At 40.2% G+C, this 12,692-nt stretch overlaps 1 pseudogene; it reads left to right on the top strand.

The window, feature by feature from the left end:
• The first annotated feature begins 2,729 nt into the window (after window positions 1-2,729).
• The window catches only part of LOC102846477, a 12,627-nt pseudogene continuing 2,664 nt past the window's right edge, over window positions 2,730-12,692 (top strand).

Genomic DNA, 12,692 nt, shown 5'->3' with positions numbered 1-12,692 from the left:
GCGCGTTCGGCCAGGGGGCGGGGCGGGCTTAAAGAGCGCGGCGTCACGTCCGGCAGCGTTAGTCTGTGCAGAGGCGGCGTGGAGTGCTTCGTCTCCAAGCAGTTCTGGTAGCAGTACGCTCCCCGAGGCTGCTACCGAGCCTTGAGAGGGAAGGCCCAAGAGGTTGACAGCTTCGTTTGAAGCTCATCGAGCGGCGACTGCAGCTAGGAGTCATGAGCGACAGCGGCGAACAGAACTACGGCGAGCGGGTACGTAGACGTGATGCAGGGGGTGGCCGTACGTTCACAGCTTGTCTGTCTTCGGAGGCCCCTGGGCCTCGGGCCGGGAGGGTCGGAGGGCTTGTTTTCCGATGTCTGAGAAGGATAGACGAGGGAATTGAAAACAAAAAGCCCCTGCTGTAGGTAGTCCTTAGCCGTGAGGAGGGAGGCTTCTGGGTGGCTGAGGGGCTCCTGCCGCCGGGACGGCCGTTTTTGCCGTGAAGGGGGGCGGTCTCCAAGATGGCCGCGGCGTCCCCGTGGGGTGGGGGAGGGGGCTCCCGCCCGCTGGGCCGTTGCTCTCCTGCGCCGCGGCCATCTTGGGCGGACGGGCCGGGCGCGCTGCCAGAGGCACAAAATGGCGGCGCCGCGAGGCCGGCCGAGTGCGCACGCGCCGCGAGGGCGCGGGGCCGGGCGGGGAAGAAAGGCGGGACCGTGGACGGCGGCGTTCGCGCGGGAAGAGGTGAGCGGGAGGGAGGGGATGTGCGGGGCGTTTCGCGACGGGCCTGACGAGAGCGCATTTATGGGACGATGAATGAATGAATGAATGGGCTTTCTAGGGCGAGACAGCGCTCGGCGGCGGGGGCGGCCAGCGGGGAGGAGCTGCGCGGCTCGAGCGCACCGGGGGTCGGTGCCGCCCGGGGCGCATGGCGGGAAGGAGAGAGAGGCTCAGGGAAGGGCAATGAACCATCTGCTGGAAAGGGAAACGACGAGGCTTTCTCGTTCGGTAATTTATTTTTTTTAAGCCTAAAGCTTTTTCTGTGAGGGTTAGGAAATTGGAGATGGCTTCCGCTGCAGCCATTGTTAAGGTTTCGCTCGGCCTTCCCCATCGGAACGGCACGGTCGTCTCTGGAGACGGTTTTTATTTAAATAGGTTTTGAAGGAAGACAGCTGGGATTAGTTCCTACAATTTTGGGTGGATTTACTAGAGAACTCTACGTTTTAATTTGATTTTCATACTAATCGGGAAGCGAGGTTTTTTTTTATATTTTCTAAAATGACTGCGTCATTTTTGTTAATTTTTTTTTTACGTCTTAGGAAGCTCTTTTAAGTCGGAGGGTTGTAGGGGGTGCTGATTTTCTTGGGGTTTTTTTCCCCCTGGATTTTACTGGTAACTCTGAAATGAGCGAACCATCAGAGTTTATAGACTGGAAAGAAAGCGACTTTAATTTTGCTACTTTAAAACAATCATGAATACACTGTTCTAGGGAATACAGAATGACTAGATTATGCCTAGAGCTCTATACAACCAAACAGGTTACTTACTGGGGTGTGTGTTGTGCCAACTTAAAGAAAAGTAAATGGTGGGTTTTGTTTTTTGTTTTGTTTTGCGAGGAAATAAGCGATTGTAGAAGTTAGGTTTCCCTGTTTGAGGCATAGTTTGAGATGATATCTTGCTGATTGGAGATTTTCTGATCCTGTTGTCTATCTTTGTAGAATGTACCAGAGGTAAATTTTTTTACATTGATGAAATCCCAAGAGAAATACTAGAAAGTTATTTGTACTTCCAGTTGGGCTCTTTAAAACTGCTGTTAAAGTGACTGAAAGCAGTGAAAAAATACATTAGTGGCAGAAGTGTATGTATATCGACACACACAGGGTGATAATTTTTTTGAATGCCCAGTATGAAGTTTCTCTGGTGCCTTTTACACATTCCTGGGCTCTTAAATATTCCCAGCTGGTTTTGTTAATGTAAACCGCTAGTTAGAAATTGCTTTGGTTCAGGTTAGATAACTGATTGCACTCCTCTCTAGACACACCAGAGAAGATTTTTCGCCCCCCCTTTTGGGAAGTTCTTTCATGAACAGATTGTCTGGAAGTATTTTTTATTTTGGTCAGCGTATTCTGTAGATCCATGTCATTTATTTGTAATTATTTTATGCTCCTCATCTTGGTTGGACATGAACAGCTGGGGCATACCTTTAATTTTTGTGGTTAAAATTACCCATTAGTTTGCCATTCTTGATTTGTGGAATGATGCATTTCTGCATTTCAGGGTTGATTGCATTTAAGTTAAAATCTATAAGAATAGTGTTAGAATTGGCTTCTCTGATCTAGTCAAACTAGACTATTTTCATGCAGCGTTTGTTTTCCAAAAAATTCTTTGCAAACATCTTGTAAAGGGGCTGCCTTTGGGGGGCAGTGATGGAGACATTTCTTGCTGTAAGATTGTCAAAATTTGGAAGAGTAAGTCTGTAAGGGTTGGTAGTAAGTTTAAAGGGTGCTAGGTATTTGGGGTTATTGTTACTAAATTTTGGGAAAGTTACAAAATGTGTAGGATGAGGTTTGTGGGGTCTGGTCTTGGCAACCAGTAATTTCTATAATTGCCGTTTCTGGGATAAGTCATCGGAGACTAGTAAGGAAAGCCTTTTGTATGAACCATGTGGTTTTTAAGTTTTGTCACAGTTTAGAAAAAGTGGCAAAATATGTGTCAGCTGGCAAGGGTCTCTTGCGGGAAGCCGAGGTGTCCGCAAGATGGTGAAGCTGACAGCAGAGCTGATCGAGCAGGTGGCTCAAGCGGGACCGAGAACTCGACCTCCGGGGTTATGAAAATCTAGGTGCTACCTTAGACCGGTTTGATGCTATTGAGTTTTCTGACAATGAAATCAGAAAACTGGATGGCTTTCCTCTGTTGAGAAGACTGAAAACATTATTAGTGAACAACAACAATATGCCGCATAGGTGAGGGACTTGACCATTCCCTACCATGTCTGATAGAGCTCATTCACACCAACAACAGTCTTGAGCTGGGTGATCTGGACCCTTTGGCATCTCTGAAATCACTGACTTACCTAAGTATACTGGATTTCCAGAAAGTAAAACTAAAGGAGGGTCAGGAAGCAGAGAAAATGTTCAAGGGCAAACAGGGTGCACAACTTGGAAAGGCTATTGCCAGGAGAAGCAAAACTTTTAATCCAGGTGCTGGTTTGCCAACTGACAAGAAGAAAGGGGGGCCATCTCCAAGGGATGTAGAAGCAATTAAGAATGCTATAGTAAATGCATCAACACTAGCTGAAGTGGAGAGACTGAAAGGGCTACTACAGTCAGGTCAGATACCTGGCACAGAGCGCAGACCAGGACCCGCTAATGATGGTGAAGAGGAAATAGAAGAAGACATGGTTACAAATGGGTTGTGAGTGAGCTATGGGGCCTGGGCATTTGCCTCTGCAGGCTGTGGAGTAATGCCATTTGGGACAGATCTTGTTTTTTGAACATGGAATAGTCTTGTTTGTGTCTACAAAATGGCATTCATAAGCGTTGATGAAGTAGTCAACGTTTTTATAAAATAAATTTTTAAATCTAAAAAAATAGCAATGTTTAAAATTTATATTGCTTTAAGTTTTATTCTCAAATAGATGTGCATCTGGTTACTTAAAATCTGATAGAAATGACTTTTCAAACTCTGCAGTTCCTCTACTCCTTGTTGTTATGTGCCGTCTAGTCGCTTGCGACTCATAGCGACCCTGTGTACAACAGCCCTAAACCCTGCTCTATCCTGCGCTGTCCCTCTCCAAAGACCTGTCTCTCCTTAACAGCATGTCCAGAGTATGTCAGGCAAAGCCCCCCGAATCCTTGCCTCCAAGGAGCAGCCTGGTTTAACCCTCTCTAGGATGAATCTATTTTTCTTGGCAGTCCATGGTACATTCAGTCCTCTTCTCCAGCACCACAGCTCAAAGGCGTCAATTCTCCTATCTTCCCTAGCCATTGTCCCAACTCTGATGCATAACAAGTGATTGCAAAAACCATGGCCTGTATCAGGCGCACCTTAGTCTCCAGAGAGACACCGTTGCTCTTGAGTGCTTTAGAGAGGTCCCTAACTGCAGACTTTACCATCACAATATGTTTTTTGATTTCCTGGCTACTGGTGCCAAGAGTGTTGACCGTGGAGCCGAGCAAACTGAAGCTGTGAACAATCACCATCTCTTCACCCATCCATCCTGATGCTACCAATTGGTCCAGTGGTGAGAATTTTTGTCTTCTTGACATTGAGCCCTCAGTCCATATTGAAAGCTGCAGTCCTTGACCCTCTGCAGTAAGTGCATGAGGTCCTCCTCAGTTTCAGCTAGCAGGATTGCATCTGCATAACGCAGATTATTGTTAAAAAAATCACCAATCCTAACGCCAGGCTTTTCATAGCGCCCAGCCTCTCGGATCTGCTCTGCATACAGGTTGAAAAGGTATGGAGACAGGACACATCCCTGGCATACTGCCCAATTTTGAACCATGCAGCGTTGCCCTGCTCTGTTCTGACTACTACCTCCTGGTCCAAGTATAGGTTTCACGTTAGCTCGATTAAATGTTCTGGGATTCCCATTCTTCTCAGAGTCTTGATTAATTTGTGGTGCTTTTTAATTATGAAGTCTTAAAAATTATTGAAATCTCAAGTCAGTACTTGGATGACAAGTGAGAATATATTTTTCATTTTATATCACTGGTAGTCTTGTTAGATAGGAGTTGTCTTTGGTGTCTTGAAGAAACTAGATTGTAAATATTCTGGGCATTGCCTGGAACTAGAACGTGGCACTTCACGCTGAAATTACAAGGTAAGTATTTAGTTCTGCAAAAGTTGTAGAAATCACGTGTGATACCCTTCAGCCCTCAAAACTAAACAATGATTAAACACTGCTTTAGAATTTAATTTACAATTTTTTTGTTGGGGTTTTTGTTTTCTTTTTAATACACAAAAATGCAGGTGATGAGATAGATGTTTATTTTTGGTTAGGAATTTTATCGTTTTTACAACTGGGGTTTTCAATTATTACCATTTTTAATCTAAGCAAATTATAAGAGATTAGTTGTTTTGGAGATGAGAAGATTTTTGTAACTAGGTTAATGGTATATATAGTAGTTTAGATTACAAACCTTTTTTAATTGCTTAATTTTGTTAGAGAAAAATTTTGTTTGAGAGAAATTTAAGAATTCTCTCTAGCCCACATTCTGTTGGCTAATTCTGGGGTGGGGATGGGGAATTCCACCCTTTTTGGCATGCTTCGTGTTTAACAAGTTGGCTCCTAGAATAATTTAATGAAAACAGTTCATGAAATGAGTTCTAATAAAGTAGCCATTTGAACTTAATAACCTAGGTAAAATAAACCCTAAGATTTATAGTATAAATAGTGTTTTGCTTTGATAACACAAGAGAAGTTAGCAGTAGGAAAGGGTACAACAGGAAGGCATCCACATTGAAAATAGTTGGGGTATCTAAGAATTCTCTTCCAGTAAGTCAGTCTCCTGTATCTAAACCCAGTATATTTAGGAAAAATCCTAAGAAGAAATTTGCTTGAGCATTCTGATTCCACGATTACGTTTGTGTTGCTAGCAAACATTTTAGTGATGGATGTTTAAAGCAATTGCATTGCCTTGACTCCTTAAGACTTCCATCTGTTATTTGCTGCATACAATAGATGAAAAGTTTATTTTGGTAGAAAAGACATATAGTAGACATGTGTGCCTTTGTACTCAGATAAAGGTTTTTCAGTTAATAGACATTCCTCCTCACCCTCTCAACAAGAGGTGAGCAAATCGTTGGCAATGCAGTGAAATGAAAGATAAATGCAAGATAAGGGAAACTGTTAGAAACACTGTATTGATCTGCTAAATTGACTTGAGGTTGGTGTGGGGGTTTGGTTTTGTTTTTCTAGTAGCTTAAGAAGGTGTGCTGTAATTTCCTAATATTGCCACCTTTTAAAATGGGGTTATCTTTTCGGTGCAGTAAAAAAGCCTTTCGTATTCTTCATGCTGTGGGAGGATTTTACTGCATTCTTTGGAAATACCCATTGGTTTGAAATTTGTTTTCTTTGTTACTCACATAGAGTAGTGGGTGTTTTGGGCGGTTTTTTTACCCCTCAAGATTTTAAAATCTTTATGGGTGATTGACCAGTAAAGCTCCAACTTTTTTACCTCCCAATTTCCTTGGTGAAGATTTCTACTGAAATCCGGGGGGGAAAAAGTGGTACAAAAGTGTGTGACATTAAGGAACATCTCCTTGACCTGCAAGTCACAGTATTGTACATTAGAATCCTGCGCCTTTGTCATCACTGCGACTAAATTGTCTGGGCTTTTCCTTTCTTGCACTTTTGTATTAATGTGTCATTGACTTGGGAACAATGCTTTTGACACTCAGATGTTTCTGTTGATGACTAAAGTATGATGTATATCTGTAGTTTTTAAAATGTTAAATGAACAGTAAATGTTCAGATGAGCACATTAACTTAAGCAGGATAAAATTGGCGAATGAGTGCATAGTCTCGACCAACAAAAATATGTAGTTTCAGTTTTTTGAGCTGCATATTCTAGATTTTGGTTTTTTAAAAACCCAAAGCGAAGGGATTTTTTTTTTTTTTTTCTAGTTTCAGTTTTGGCACTGGATTTTATCCTGGAGTTTTAAAATATTCTTCATCCTGTTCTTTTTCTATTAAGGTTAATGTTGAAGAAGGAAAATGCGGAAGTCGTCATTTGACAAGTTTTATAAATGAGTATTTGAAGCTCAGGAATAAGTGAAGCTGAAATTTGAAAAAATTAAAGAATGCATGCTAATTATCAGACCAGAAGTCCCACTTGTAGAATATTGAGCAATTTGTGTGAAGTGGGGAAGATGAAAGAAGTCAGAATTTGAAACGGAAGAATGAAGAAAAGAAATAAAAATGAAGTTAAGATAAGAAGTAATCGGGAATCAGAAAGCACTACGCTAAGTAATTACTAGTCTGTTTATGTGTCCCTGTATATTTTGCTAAACATGCATGCATTATTTGTTTAATAGAAGAAAATATATATACAGGGTTAAGAAGTGCCTTCCAGGGGAGACGTTTAAATTAGGTAATTCTAATTTTACTGCTTAGCTAAATGATTGAAATGCCATTTTTAAAAAGTGACTTGTAATCAAATGACAGACAGGAATGAGCTTTCAAGCGTGGGTGGCAGTTGACTTTAAAATCGTCTCTCCCTCTCTAGGTTTTCCTTTAACTGTTTGGTTCAGGATGGATTACCTCCATCAAGTATTGGATTGTTAGCAATTGGACCATTAATAATTCTAAATTGTCACCTTTTTTTAAAGTCCAGGGTGATTGTAGAGCTAAACCCCAATATCCAAACAGCATAAAGAGAGCAAACAATTTTTTTAGTTTAAAATATTTCAGCAATTTTTTGGGGGGTGACTATTAAGAAAAAGGTAACTTTTCCTTAGCATGCAGTGGATCACACAGGTAAACAGGTTATTTAATTTAAAATTATAGAGTAGCAGTTGTTTTGGCTTCACTCTTCTCTAATATTTAACTTTTATAATAACGTGATGTTAGGTACAATTGAGTCAAGACAGCCTCATAACTAACCCTCTTTGTGGGTTTTCAGAGGCAGTGCATGGGAGGACATTGCTTCTCCCACGGAGCTGCTGGTGGATTCGAACCTCTTGCCTTTGAGTTGGCATGCAACTCCTTACCACGAATAGATAAGAGTTTTTAAATTAACCTTTCATTTTGGTTTTCTCAGTCTCCAGTTAACTGAGGAAATAATACAGATGCTCTAATATTTCTTTCCTGGTATGGTTTTGGTGGGGAGGGGTGGCTTATTAAATAATGGGAGTATGATGGTTGGTATAATATTGTCAACTATAATTGTATGAGACAAGGAGATAGAAAAATATCCAGTAGTACTCAGTTTCTGCATTAATGAGAAAGATAAGAATTGAATCTATACCTTGCCTTCCTAGAACTGCCTTTCTGAAATGAAAGTTTAGAAAATTCCTAAGAGTTGTCAGGTCTTAAAAGCTGGGGGTGGGGGATAGTCACTTAAATAGGTATTTGTTTCTTGTAGACAGCAGAGAATTACCTTGTAGGAGATTGTTTCCTGTCATTACTTTGTAAAACTCCTTGCTTATTGAGATTGCAGTCGCATATTTGGTATTTGAGTGTCCAGGGTTTTACTGGGGGGGATGTTTAGGGTTTTTAGCAGAGGGTCATTCCGAGCTTAAAACCATATTGTTTTCTAGTTGCTGGACACTAATATACAGGAACCTAGTTACTCCCGAGGTGCATTTTTTCTATTTTATCTGCATTTGGCCTGTTGGCTTTTTACAAGTTTTTAATTTTGTAGTTAACGTATTATTAACTGCATTCCGAATTACTTGAGAGCAGGCTGAGGTAAAAGTGAAGTAATAGATATTTCTATTCTGGGTGATCTTTCTGCGTGTTGTGTTGTCTCCCAGGTCTTTGATGTCTAAAAGAGATTTTTCTCTTCTGTGAGGACATTTGGAGCAGTTTACCACCAGGCTTCGTCATTAACAAGACTGTCCTATCTGCTTTCCTCTTAATCCTTGGCCAAAGCATCTTTAGTTTTGAGACTGTCCTATTTTGAGCCAGTGGAGAGATATTTAGTCTTTTGATAGGCAGAAGGGTGTGTGTCTTGTAATGGTTGGTAATGTAAAGAGCAGGTTGAAGAGGGGGCAGGATGCCAAGAAAAACATAGGAAATTTGTAACCCTGAACAAATAAACAGAAACATGCTACTTAAAAGAAATATAAATGTCCATTCTCTCGGAAATTCTTTTCTGAAATTTCTGTTCTTAAAATAAATGCAGATTGAGGTGTTTGATGAAAGATGATTTTGCTGCCTTTTCCCTCATCTGTTCCCAGATGTGTAAATTAATGTAGTTTGTATAATTCAAACTATAAGAATTTGATCAGTGATCATTTTTAAGTAAAATGTTTGGGTTTATTTATGCTAGCATTAAGTTCATAGTGGCATTCCTTGAAAGATAATGTTCCCTAACTAGTAAGGGTTATAGATAAGATTGTGATGCTCTGTCTACCATTAGTGAACCTTAAATTCTTTGTGAAAATCACTTGATTTTATGAGTTTAAAAGTTTTGCTTTCATATTGACAAACACTTTAAGGTCTTATTTCTTCTAAACAATGCATATCTGTTTAGTTACATATATTTTAATATGTTAACGGCCCTTATATCTGGAGAACTTGACCTTATAGACTTTCTGAGACAGCATGGGACAAGGCATTTTTTAGGTGTTAGTCCAGTGAAATATAAGTACAGAAGGGAAGACCTTTGCATTCTCTTTTTATTCTGAGCATAGGCCACTACTGCTTCCCAGATAATGCTCACATAACTAATTTGGGTGGACTGAGGTATTAATTTCTCAAGTACTGCAATATGTTTGAAACTTGATCATTTCATGAGACACTTAACAAGAGTGTGGTGACCTTTCACTCTTGGTCGATGAACCTTTCTATGAGAGTCTCGGCTTGAAAGATTTGAAGATTTGTTGAAAACAAAGTATTAAAAGGAATGTTGTGGTGAGCTCTGGTGGCCTAGTGGCAAGAAACTGCACTGCAATCCCGGAGGTGTGCAGTTCAAATCCACCAGATGCTCTGCTGGAGGAGGAGGAACAATTGCCTCCTGTACCAGTCAGATCTGATTTGACAGTACACACATAAAAAAAGAAACCTTTTTTTAAAAGAATGTTGCTCCTCCCTCCCCCCCCAATTGTTTCTTAGTTCGGTAGAAGCTGTTTGATTTCCTTTCACTTGTGTGGGTCACTTTGATTTCCCATGAAAAGCAAGAGGCTTTTTCCTGTGGTAAAGATGATAGAGACTACACTCATTGGTAGGGTATCTAGAGCAGAAGTGCATCTTTTTAAAACATTCTATACTTGGCATTAAAGATAGCTGTTGAAGTTAGTGACAGATGACTGTCACAGGTCCAGGTCGTCCTGATGCAGTGTTGTATGTAATGACTTTGAAATGTGTATTAGGCCTAGAGCCCTATTTCTTTTCCCTCCCTATTGTACAAAAGGGTTCTCTGAGCTTTTAGAAAAAGATTGCCCCTTTTCCAGTGTTTCTCACTATATTGCAATTCCGGCTGTGTTGGAACTTCTATCTTGTAAAAATGGCCAGAATACTCTGAAAATGGACAACATGAGGGGGTCTCTCTCAGAATCTTTCATCTGAAAATCTCAACTTTTCTGGAGTAAAGGCTATCTTAGTTTTTAAAGCATTTGTCAGATTGAGTGGATTCTATTTTTCTAGTACTTTGGAAGAGCTTTTTACTCGGTCCTGTTATTTACTTTGGGTGCCTGTTGATTAACTGTTAATAGGCTGATTAATGAAATAGTTAAACCATGAGCTTATGAACTTTCTGAGGCTTCTAATTTATGGCACTAATCTCTTGGTGAGTAGTGTAGGTTTAGTTTTTATTAAGCTGTAGGGAATGTTTCCAGGCTCTTGCATTAGAACTACTGTTAGAATTTATTGGTTTATTTTGTCATCTTTAAATTATTTAGCTTATTTATTCATTAATTTGTTTCTTGTTCCCATGCTGCCATTGCTCATCTTATAGTTGTGGATCTCTGGCACTCCTCTTTAGTCCTTATTGTGCAGTTCACTGCCTTTCTGCTGTGTGGTTTCCATTGGTGGTTTTGAGATTCTTCAGGTCCCCACCAGTTAGACACACAGAATTGGTGTTTTCCACTAGATACTATTTCTCTAGTGCTTTAAATTAAGGTAACCCTTGTTTCTTTATTCATTCAATTAAGATCTTCCTAAAATGGAAGAGCATTTTCTATTTCATTATTTTGATTGTAACTTGGTTGAATAGATGTGAAGTATAGGTGTCATAGTTAAAGATTCTTTTTTGTATCGTAAAATAATCTTTGGACAGTTTCCTTGTCTACTTGACTTTTCTACCCTTAAACTGCTTCCAAAAATAGAAGAAAGGACAAGTTAATTGGACTTGGAGCATTGAAACTGTAATAACCAGGTATAACTCAGTTCCTTCCCTTACCTGTGTTTTTCTATCTTGGAAAGCGAGATTGCTTTCCCTCGCCATTGATCTCGCAGCAGCTTATTTGTTTTTAAAGTTGCCCAGAAAGTATATAAATTAAACTTTTGAAATCTACGTGTAGGAATCCCGTTCTGCTTCCAGAAGTGGAAGTGCTCATGGATCTGGGAAATCTGCACGGCATACCCCTGCAAGGTCTCGCTCCAAGGAAGATTCCAGGCGTTCCAGATCAAAGTCCAGGTCCAGATCTGAATCTAGGTAAGAAAGACTGCCTTGGAATTTTTCTTTAATGCTTAGCTCTGAGATTGGTGTGCTTCGTGAACCAGGAAGGTGGAGAGCAAGACTATTTGTTGGCCTTTTTTATATTTGTGTTAGAAATAAACTTCCTGTAAATTCTGTGAGCATAGTAAGTGTGTGCTTTGGAGTTTTAGGGTTCAAGTCTTACTCTTTCTCCCTCCACCCCAGTCTTGGGGGTCAGATTATCTTTCCCAACCTTTATCTAAGAGCCATAGTGCTAGTTCCTTGATGTTCTGAAGATTGACTTTGTGTTTAGATAATGAGTATGGGGAGTGGCAGTTACATTGCAGAAAATGGTTTTTGATAAATGTCTTCTGTGGAAATTGGCACAATCTATTGATTTTTTTAAATACTGTGACTAGGGTGTACAGAATCAGCTTTCAGTTTATTAGCTTGTTTAGTCTTAATAAGCACCTATCCCTTTTCTTAAAAATCTAGACATTTTCATAAAAATGTCCTGGAACAAGTGACATGTCACATGTCACTTCAGTTAAGCCATTCAGTGATTTAATAATTGTTTTTTCAGTGGCGGGGAGGGAAACGTCATGTGATATATGGTGGGTTTTAGTGTCTTGTTAAGTGACTGTTGAGCATATTGAGCAATAGAGGTGCAGGGGCACAGAATAAGCTAGTAAAATAAACCATGTTTCATTAGATTCAAAAGGTAATGCTGTTACGTTCATTTCATCTTCATAACATTTTAGCAAATGTTGGAAGTATGATTCTAGAACTTGACCAAGTATAATGAAATGATATGAAAATTAAGGGGTATTAATGCCGGTTAGCTGGTACCTAGTTAATGCATTCCTGAGTGATTTTCTTGTTTTTTGCTACAGAGAAGCAAAATAGTTTATTTAGCATCACACTTGGCAGTAATAGTAACCTTGATGCCTTTGTCTTGCAGGTCTAGATCCAGAAGAAGTTCTCGAAGACATTACACAAGGTCCCGTTCCCGCTCTCGCTCCCATAGGTGATCCCGAAGCAGGTCTTACAGTCGAGATTACCGCAGACGTCATAGCCACAGTCATTCTCCCATGTCTACTCGCCGGCGTCATGTTGGAAATCGGGTATGACAGATCTTGAAGCACTTTTGATGATGATGGTTAATATTTTTAGTTGCGTGTACTTTATTAACTGACAAGTTTTTAAAACCTCTCTAATTCTAGGCAAATCCTGATCCCAACTGTTGTCTTGGTGTATTTGGGTTGAGCTTATATACCACAGAGAGAGATCTAAGAGAAGTATTCTCTAAATATGGGCCCATTGCCGATGTGTCTATCGTATATGACCAGCAGTCAAGACGTTCAAGAGGATTTGCCTTTGTATATTTTGAAAATGTAGATGATGCCAAGGAAG

Source organism: Elephantulus edwardii, unplaced genomic scaffold (genome assembly GCF_000299155.1).
Source record: "Elephantulus edwardii isolate Elephantulus edwardi_28Jun2011 unplaced genomic scaffold, EleEdw1.0 scaffold00031, whole genome shotgun sequence".
NCBI classification, from domain to species: domain Eukaryota; kingdom Metazoa; phylum Chordata; class Mammalia; order Macroscelidea; family Macroscelididae; genus Elephantulus; species Elephantulus edwardii.
The sequence above is the reverse complement of the archived record's forward strand: the minus strand, read 5'-3'. Positions and strand labels throughout refer to the sequence as shown.